Here is a 10,388-nt window from a genome sequence, read left to right on the forward strand (position 1 = left end):
AAGCTGCCCTTCTGGTAAGAACCGGTGATATTCCCATCTGTCCCTGTACAGCCCGCCTCTCCTGCCCATGTATCTGCTCTGGGTCCTCTGTGCCCTTTGCTCTTTGACTAACCTTGGGCCAAGTCGTTGCTTCCAGAGTCCAGAAGAGCAAATACTGTCCACCTCTGGAGCTCCCTCACTTTCGAAAGTTAGATTCCTCAGTGGGACTGGGCAGTTTCAGCAGGACACTGTCCATCGGCGATTGTGAAAGGGCCCTGTATCAACTCGAACGACAGCTTTGTTGGTTGGTTTAAGCTCAAGCTGAGAAAGACAGCCAGTGAGTACTACGATAAAGCACAAATTCCAGGCTAAGGCTCACACAGGCCTCCCCCTTCCCACCTCTGTGACCCAAGTAGCATCCCCTGCCACTCCGTGTCTACAAGTACAGTAAATACCAGGCACTTACCGGGAGTCCACTTTGTCTAGGTATGGCTGTTTGCGTATCAGCCATCTCAGTATGGTGAGCCAATCAGCTCAAGGAGGCTCACATGGGCAGCTTACTAAGGATCACTGCAATTCCCTGAGTGGCCATTGAACCTGATTAACACCAGGCTTGACCACAGCCTACAAATGTTCTTATAAAACTCAGACCAAGGCAGAGAGATAACTCACGGGATAAGGGAGCTTAGCTTGCTACCAAACCCCATACGGCTTGAGTTGGCCCCCTGAATCAACATGGGTAAAAGAAGGGAACCGAATCCTTTAAGTTGGCTCTGACATCTCTGTGTGTGCCTTGCCATGTGCATATCCACATACTTCCAAATTTAAAAAAATAAACTCACTTTGATAAAGAATATGCAGACCGACACCAGCCCAGACCTTGGAAGCTGCAAATGCAGAAAAAATGTGCCTGTGGAGGGTGCCAGGTACCAGGGTGTCCAAGGGCTCCTGTGAGGACAGAACTTGGAGCCCTAGGAAAAGTCCCATTAAAGGTTCACCATCCAGACATGGGAGCCAGCTGTCTATGGAGGAACAAGAGGGCCTTTCATGGTCATTCTTAAAGACCATCAACTCCCAGAGCACACCGGAGACAGAGAAGGTACCTCTGGTTTCTCTGCACCTCAGCTTCTGCCTTTCAGAGGGATACAGAATGCTCATTCTCTGAACACACACAGGGTACATATCTCCTGGAGATTTCTTCCCATTCGGGAGCTTGCCGGCAGCTGTAGAAGCTGATGAAACACTCCTCAATTAATCCATCCTGCCATGCACTCCTGCTCAGTAAGGCAATGTCTCTTCTGGTATCCATAAATTACAGAGAGGGCAAGCTTCACCCCTCCTGGAAGGAGGTGCAGGGTGTGGAGCTGAGGTGAGGTTAGGTCATGATGAAAGCTGGGCCAGCATGGTTTGGGGTTAGCAGAGTTGGGTCCCCTGGAGCTGACTCTCAGATGATCTCCACTGTTTAAGGCCCATGTTAAGTAAGTGACGATTGGTAAACTCTTGGAATTCCAGGGGTCTAAGCAAATGGAGTGCCAGTCGTCCCCCCCCGCCCCCCCTGCATAAGGGTTCACAGGGAGACTGGCTTCATAGCACCTGACAGCCAAGCAGAACTTAGGCCGGCCCAACAGCACCAGGCCATGAATTATTCCTGCATAATGATGCCTCCTGACTAAGACAAAAGCTGTCCTGACTTCATTACTCTGCTGCCTTATTTATTCTAAGACTGCTCAGCAGAAAGCACAGAAAACATCGCCCTTTGCAGGATCCCTCCACCACACAAAATGGCCTGCATCTAATCTCAGAGCTCACAAATCAATTATCCCCAGCCATGAAAACTCCTGGAGGTCACTGTGGACGGGCTGAAAAGGAGACCTGATTTGTCTGTCTTTGGTTCATTAGCTCAGCGCGTCCGCACCTTCACTGTACCCTTGCTGGAGGGGCTTCAGCCGTTTCCCGAGGAATGGCTATTTCTGATTTCCCTGAGGTCTAAGGACAGCTGAGAAGAGGCAGAAGCTGGCTGGTTAAGGACACGTCTTCTAGGTCATTATGGAGTCATTGAAAGAGGACAGTCTGGAGTCTGTGGAGCCTATGGAACCACGAGGAGCTTCACTTACAGGCAAGTACCAGAACCTGTGCCTCTGATGCACCAGACCCAGCCTACCCCTTGAGGTGTGAGCTATGCTATGGTGGCCTCTGCATAGCTCCTGTGTGTGAAGGGGAGCCGCAGACACTTTGCTAGGCTTTGTCAAAAAGGAAAATCAGTATCTTCCGGGATGAGCTTTCGGAAGAATGGCGAATATTGTCTAGGTTTCTTAAGACACGCAACACAAGCCTTGGGGGAACAGAAGCTCTCAAAGATTGGTCAGGTCCCCAACTCTGCTTTCCCCAACAGCAGATGACTGGGCCATGTCCTGAGCTTCTCTGGTTCCCAGTCTTTCATCTGTAAATGGGCTGTAGGAAGGATCATAAGACATCACACACCGGAGACTCAGTGCAAGGTACAGCACACTTGTAAGACTTGTGGGCATTGCTTTTCATAGGTCATTGGGCTGATAGATCACATGGAGATCTGGGTGAAGAATAAAAGTACTAATAATTGGGATCTGTCTTTGTTGAAAGGGCCCGTACACCGAACACACAGGCTTCTCCAGCAGTGTGCGACATGAGACAATAGTCACTTGATGTATCTGGGGTTTGCACAATTGGATGGTGTGTCATGAGTGACCATTTAAACAAGATCTCTGTGTGTGACACTTGTCATACACGCACTCACACAGACAGAGAGGCAGAGAGGCAGAGAGACAGACAGAAAGAGGGCTAGAAAGACAGACAGAGAAATACAGAGACAGAGAGACAGACAGATGAGACAGGAAGGTGGGAGACAGAGAGACAGACAGATAGGGACAGAGACAGACAGACAGAAAGAAGTAGAGAGACAGAGAGAGGTGGTAGAGAGACAGAGAAACAGACAGACATACAGAGAGGTAGACAGACAGACACACACACTCATTAGAAACTTGTTCTACCCTCTCTCACAGAAGGCCCAGAGAGTGAAGAGTTAAAAGTCTTACCGATATTTTATAGCCACATGGCATTGAGACCTGAATGTAATGGATAAACTCAGAGGTTTATTAGAATCACCGTGGTGCCAGAATCCAGGACACTGGGTTTGATGACAACTTCCCCAGGGAAAAGAGCTTTCTTAGAGACAGAGATTAGATGCCCTCAAAGGAATGCCTGGTGATGACATGCGGAGTCAGAAGGGAGACGATCACAATAATTTTTATTCTCAAGAACTCCAGCGTAGCTGCCCACATCCATAAAATCATCACCGGGGAGGACGAGCGAGGCAGGGGGACCTTGAGCTCCAGACTCTGTCTAAAAAAGCAAAGGCAGACAAACAACCACAAAACACAGGTTACCTGAGAGTAAAACAGTGAGGGTTTAGTCTGATCCTGGTAAAGCCCGGGATTTGTGGGGCTGCTCCAAAGGGCCTTGCAGAAGTTCAGAGCTGCCAACATGCTTGCTCCACTTTCAAAGCTAAGGCTCAAATTCCAGGAACACAGCCTTGCAGTGACCTAGATAATTCAGGCCCTGATGACTGCAAAACAGTCCCAGGAGACAGGGAACACTGCGATGATGGGGAACCACGATGCCCTGACTGAGGAGGAAGACAGATACAGGAATTTCAGAAGAATTAGCCCCAGACAAACAAAAGGTGGGCCTGGAAGGGGTAGGCATTCAGGACAATGGTTTCCATATTTCCTGTTAATTTTTTTTTTCCAGAAGAGATGAAATTCAGCAGTGACCTTGAATGATGGAGGTTGGGTTTGTCTGTTTAGAAATGGGAACAAGATGAAGGACGTTACACAGAGGAGAGCTCGGATGCAATGGCCTTCATTGAGATGCTGTCTCCCCTGGAGGAAGACCTTAGGGCCCTTCCCAGAGTAGAGGAGGTGAGTTGTAATTATCATGGCAATTGTCAGGTGCTTCTGAAAGGCTTCAAGATACTTGAAACCCAGCCAAGTAAGGCTGGAATTACTTCTTCCAAATTGTACCCATAGCACAGAGCTCTCCAGCCCTCCTTCATGCAAAGGTTAACATCCCCTAGCTCTGGTGTGGATTATCCCAGCGACAATGCTGTGGGCCCTGTACAATATTTGCCTCTGGGTGCCCCTGTAGAAGTTGCTAAAAATAGGGACCTTTGGAGAGAAATATACGAGGAAGGGTGAGAACTGCTGGTGACCTTGCAGCTACGAGGGCACTGTTGCCTTCCTGCAGTGCAGGGAGGCAACCCAGGTCCCCTAGATTCTAAGTTTTGCCCCATTAAACTGCCATTGATTTCCTTACTAAAACACAGTTGACCCGAAGTATGGACCTCACATGCCCTGGGAGGTACGGACAGCTTTTATTTCCCTGGGAAAGTTGAGGTTTAGGTGACTGCCACAGTTGGTATGGTACAGCCCCCCAGTTCTTCTTATGCCAGGCATCTCTTACCCTAGGCACACCCGCCCCCGGGTCTACTCTACTCTTGTTGGGGAAAAATCAAGTGCCCAGATTTAGGAAAAGAAGAAATGAAAATAAATGTTCCATTTATCAGAAAGAAAAGCTTCTCCCTTATCTAATGTTTTTTTCCCTGTGTTTCCTTAAACAGGAGAATGTTAGCCTTGTCTTTTATCCCTTCAGTACAAAGACAAGTCTGAGGACCTGGGTCTCACCCCTCAGTGAGGGTCTTCCCACCTCAGTCTACCTGAGCAAGCCTCTTCTGTTATTCCCATTCCAGGCACACATGTAGCCCATCTGCCTGTCATACGAACACCGATAGCAAACCTAAATGTGAGCCCTGTCCCCCTCCCCATTTCGTAGCAATTAGAGGAAGGTGTTCCCGAGAGTCTGGTTGTAAACTAGGTCCCTGACCTGAAGGGTGGGTCTCTCTGGCTGCCACACAGTCAATGCCCCTTAAGCAAACACCTGTGAGTGTCCTTGCACATACACATGTGCACACACACTCATCGGACTGCCCTCCTAACTGTCTGAGTAAATCTGAAATCTTCACGAAGGACACGGAAGGGCAGTAGGCTCATTGCCACATCAACACATCCTCCTGGCTCTCACTGGGTGGCTCTGTGAGGATCCATCTCTGTTTAACCCGAGGCAGTATTTATCAGGGAATAAATACCGTGGTTGGCTTATTCTCTTCCCAGGGAAGACATTTTGGTTATTGTAGCTAGGAGGGGCTACTGCTGGCCCCGAGGGAAGAGGAGCCAGGCAGTGCTTCTCAACCTTCCATAGAGCCCAGGAGGCCTTAGGACTGACAGCAACCCAAAGGTCAGGAGTGCCAAGGCTGAGACTCTGGCATGGAGGGGTTGGTCGGCCATGAAGAGCAAATTAGAAAGCACAGCAGTAAGCAGCCAGTAACTTAGTTACCCCACAGCCCTGCAGGCACAGGACACCTGCTCGTGTGATGGTATCACCCTGGTTGAGTTATGGAGGAGGAGAACAACTTGGTCTTCTCTGAGAAGCTCTCCCTCTGTGTCTGGTGCTATTAATAGTTCCCCGCTGGTGACATCACCCATATCCCCAGAGAAACATAAAGTTTCAATTACTGGAATTCAAAAGAATCGCACAAGCCTGGACAGATAGATGGAGATATTAGACTGGAGAGGACAGAAGGTGTTAGGCAGGGGTGTGGGGAGGGACTTTAATTCAACACTGGGTAGTGTTTGAATAAGATGATGGAATTCATCGCTGGAGGAAGTGGGAGCCTTCTTTGGCTTGTGACCATATTAAATACAATTTGCTACTAAAGGCACCTGATACATTTAGCTAGATATTGGAAGGGGTAGAAGAAAGATCTATTGAGATAAAGGTTCGGACAGCTTGTCGAATGCGAAGCCGTCACATGCTGCACGGTGTTACACAAGTCAGGAAGACCTGAGGAAGATTCTCAAACCTCTTAAACAGTGTTTTCTTCTCCATTTCTGCATCAGAAATATGGAGCACAGCCGTTCTCATTAACGCAGATTTTAATAGAAGATATTCGTCTGCATTGCTCCGTGGTTTCTGCTTGCATGGGGCTGCCATTTACAACAAGTGTAATAGCATCTTTGAGCTTTTTAATTAAAAATTAATTAGGAGATTTAAGCACAAACTCATTGGGGGTTACTGTACAATAACATGTTTACGAAATTAGGTCTGGGCTTTTTGTTCCAGCTAAGTGTTTCAATCAATTCTGTGTCTATTAAATGTAATTACGTATGATGCTTTCTTAGAACGATAAGGCAGCCTTTAAAAGCAGCTGGGAGACGTCTACACATTCCAGTCTGGAATTAGGGTGACTATTAAGAGGCAAATAGAGGCAACTGTAGCTAGTGGATCCAGGATGGGATGGGGGACAAGCTTGATACAAAGTTTCTGTAGGAGCTGTTCCAGCTGCCTTTCCTGGGTCTTGCCTGTTGCTTCTCATTCTGTCGGGGATTTCCCGTGCTAACTGCTTGTTACATCTCACTTCTCCTGGAGGAAGAAGAGATGGAACACGTTGATTCCCTCCCTACATTGATTTATCAGAGTTTTATCACACCAACAGAGCACAAACCAGGACAACCATTATCCTTTTATTTTTTATTTTTGAGTCATGTTCTTGCTAAGTTGCCCATGCTGGCTTCTGTAGCCCCAGCTGGGCTTCAGCTCATTCTGTAACCTAAGCTGACATTAAACTTGAGATCCTTCTGCCTCAGCCTTCTGGAGAGGCAGTATTGTGGGTCTGTGTTACCAGACCTGATTAATAATGAAATTTCCATCCAAACCTAAACTACCTCATCACACTTCAGAGTGTCAAAAGGAAAGAAAGGATCAGAATTGCTCTTTTTAAAAAGTAAGGAGAATTTAGTCAGAGTAGGAGGCTTCCATGGTGTGATGGTTTGTATGTGCCTGGCTCAGGGAATGGCATTATTTGAAGGTGGGGCCTTGTTGGAGTAGGTGTGTCACTGTGGGTGTAGGCTCTAAGACCCTGGTCTTAGCTGCCTGGACATCAGATTTCTTCTAGCAGCCTCCAGATGAAGATGTAGAACTCTGTGCTCCTCCTGTGCCATGCCTGTCTGGACACTGCCATGCTCCTGCTTTGATGATAATGGACTGAACCTCTGAACTTGTAAGCCAGCCCCAGTTAAATATTGTCCTTGTAAGAGTTTGCCTTGGTCATGGTGTCTGTACACAGAAGTAAAACCCTAACTAAGACACATGGTGACCTTTCAACATCCAGGCACAGAGTGGTACTGTGAATGACACTTTCGAAACATTGTCCCAGGTGATGCCAGAAAGGTTTCCTGTAGAGGAAGGGTCGGGGAGGTCTGTCTTTGTTAGTACCAGATGGGCTAGGGATTGGAATGCGTCTGGCACTGTTGACAAGTCTCTGTGCTTCGCCTTTGACTCAGGGCATAGCTCACCCAGGTACCTCTTAGGACTGCAGCTTCCCTGCCAATTGTCCCTCTGACCCTGAGCAGGCACTGCCTGATGCTCTGTAGGACAGAGCTACCTCGATGATGTCCTCCTCCTGAGGGTGGGGCTGAGACGTCACAGGCCAGTTCTTTCCTCTTCGCCCAGCTAAGTGCCCTGGGCAACTGCTGCTTCTGCCTCTGTCTAATTATGCTCTGTGTAAGATGAGTCAATAAAAACCCGCATCTGGCCCTCAGCGAGCAGAAGGCTGCATCTGCCTTCAAAATTCATAGGGCTGAACTCCTAAATCACAGGCCAGGAAAGTCTACATGACAGGGCAGGAAGGCACAAACCAACTCCCAGAGTAACTGTAAGCCAGCTCATCTCAGTGAGAGGGAGATAAAGCTTGCTTTTCTCTCTGCTTTGTTTTGGCAATCAGAAGTGGAGTGGGGTTCTTTGAAAACCTATACATAGCCCCTTGCATGGCATGCACTGAGGGGTCATGTGACCCAGACCTTGCTCTCAGTTTACACTGGAGTCCTTTGGACTCTCTTGGGGCAAGCCAGGAGTCATTGCTGCAGTCTTGGATCTGCAGCTCTAAGCCCCAACTCTGACAGACAACGCCAGACTTCTCTGACCACAGAATGTCCCTGTGTCCTCTCTGCCCTTCTGAAATATTTGAAGGTAAGGCAGAGTCCAGCACAAGACAGAGGCTTTCAGGAATACCTGTATTTCTGAAGGAGGAACAAACCTCATGTCACAGAGTCTGTGACATTTAGGGACTGGTCCTATCTTCCCAACTACTATAGACCCAAATCTGTAGGGAATGGAGAGCCAGAACCACCTTTTTTCCCTTAAGTTGATTTTCTGGGGATATTTTATTACAGCAATAAGGAAGTGGGTTATATGATTTCTCTCTGCAGCTGCCAGTGTGGTTCTGTCTGAGCAGGCCTCTTTGTGTGTCTCAGTACTGTGACCGGGTCACACAGTGTCCTGTCTCATGTCTGTGTTACACGCCATTCTTCCCATGAGCACTGGCATGCAGAGGGCCCATAAGGGTGTGAATTCTACCTCGGCCCCGTAAGGACTCGGTCTGTAAGGACTGGATCTGGGGCTCTGTGCAGCAGACATTTTCTTTGGCCATGATGTTGTCCCAGTAACTTTAGCTCAGAGCAGGCCATGGGTTTGTTTTTACTTATTTTACTTATCTTAAATTTTCATTTATTTATGTGGAGGGTGGGGTATGGACATGGGCTAAGGCACGGATGTGGAGGTCAGAGGACAATTTATGGGTGGGAGTGGATTCTCCCCTTATGTCATGTGGATTCTGGGAAATGAACTCAGGTCACCAGGTTTGGCAAGTAAGCACCTTTACCTGCTATGCCATCTTGCTAGGCCAGGCTAGCCCAGGAAGACTGTTCTGAAGTCAGCATGAGAGAAACAGACACGCTGAAATAGACACGCTGGTGCAGGACAGAGGCCATATCCGTAGGCCGTCGGCAAGTCGCCCCAGTTCATACCCCACCATGACAGACTCCCACCTGCCTCTGTATAAAGGATTGTAGCTTACAGCTTGTGGTTAGTTTGTAGTACCAGCTCAACCCAGAATGAGAAGTTAAGGAGGAAAACTGGTTGGCAGTACACTTGGGACCACACAGGCTCCTTCCTGTGCCCCCTAGACAGAAGGACCAGGACCAGTGGCCATAGGAGATTGCTCTCCAGCTGCCAAGAGAACATTGCCTCAAGGTCTCAGCCTCAACCAGACTTTTGATTGAGGCTTCGGAGTCATGAGGGACAGCTGGAGAGCCTGGCCCACTTGCCAAAGCCCCTAGGAACCGCACACCAGATGTCTCCGTGAGGAAACGCACATGCCGTTTCTAATTGAGAGACACTTTCCTTTAAGGACTAAGAGCTAATTATCCAAGGCGGGGACAGATTACCAACAGGGATTTAACCTAAGGTGCCATGTCTAAGAATCTATTCATATACCTGGGGTGCTCTCTTTACCACTGACACTGAAAGCAACCAGAGAATGTGGCAAGTAGAGCAGGGGACAGCTGTGGTCCACCCTGAGCTGAGGCATGAATGGGGCTGAGCTGGGAACAAGGTTCCTGTAGGAGGAGCTGACGACAAGCTGCTCACAGAGTGATTGGCACAAACAGAAGGGGCTGCAGCCATTACTGCAAGACTTAGGATCAATAAATACCCTTTGTTCTTCTTAAAATTACCTTGTTTTCTTTTTAGACTCTGAAGTGAGAGATTCGGATTTTAATTGATCGCTACCGCGTGCTTTGCCTCTGACATCCTGACAAATGTCAAACACATTTACATACAGTAATTGTTTTGTTTTGTTTTTTTTTCAAAGATATGGTTAAAAAAAGAAAGAAAAGAAAAATGCATCTTTGTACCCAACAGTCATGTTCACCACTGCAGGCGTGGGTAGACATTGTGTACATTCACCATGGACACATCTGGAGCTGAGCGACCGTGAATGTTCCCGTTCACACAACAGCGGATTGCAAACAGAAAGCTTTGCATTGTGGTGGAGAGCAAAGGGCATTGTGTGAGCATCTTGCTCAGGGTTCCATATTCACCTGTGTTTGCACCTGGCCTGCTAAAAAAGGGACTATGGAAGGCAACCTCGAGCCAGGACTCACTGCTTTGTGCAAAAGGGTAGTACAACCCAGTGCCTCCTGTGGCTTAGATACTGGCTGAACTTATTATACAAGGTTATGTAAATAAAATATACAAGGTTATGTAAATAAAATATCCTCCCACCACACCACACCCCTGCCAAAAACAAACAAGCAAGCAAACAAACAAAACAAACAACAACAACAAAAACCCTAAGTAAGAAAACATTCGGACTGGTGACTAGATAGGCATGTTTTTAGCTTTTCCATCTGTTCCCTCTGAAGCCCAGTGAGTGTTCTTTCCTCTGCCTCTGATCCTGGCCGAGCAAGAAGGGCCATGTC

The 10,388-nt window shown here is 47.9% G+C and overlaps 1 long non-coding RNA gene across 1 annotated transcript; it reads left to right on the top strand.

Annotated features, from left to right (window-relative positions):
- Positions 1 to 3,610: 3,610 nt before the first annotated feature.
- Gm35815 lies at positions 3,611 to 10,187 on the top strand. The gene is made up of 3 exons (XR_001783599.1): positions 3,611 to 3,697; positions 3,822 to 3,935; positions 9,779 to 10,187. It is a non-coding gene; the product is annotated as a predicted gene, 35815 (long non-coding RNA).
- Positions 10,188 to 10,388: the final 201 nt, after the last annotated feature.

This window comes from Mus musculus, chromosome 2, assembly GCF_000001635.26.
Source record: "Mus musculus strain C57BL/6J chromosome 2, GRCm38.p6 C57BL/6J".
Classification (NCBI taxonomy): domain Eukaryota; kingdom Metazoa; phylum Chordata; class Mammalia; order Rodentia; family Muridae; genus Mus; species Mus musculus.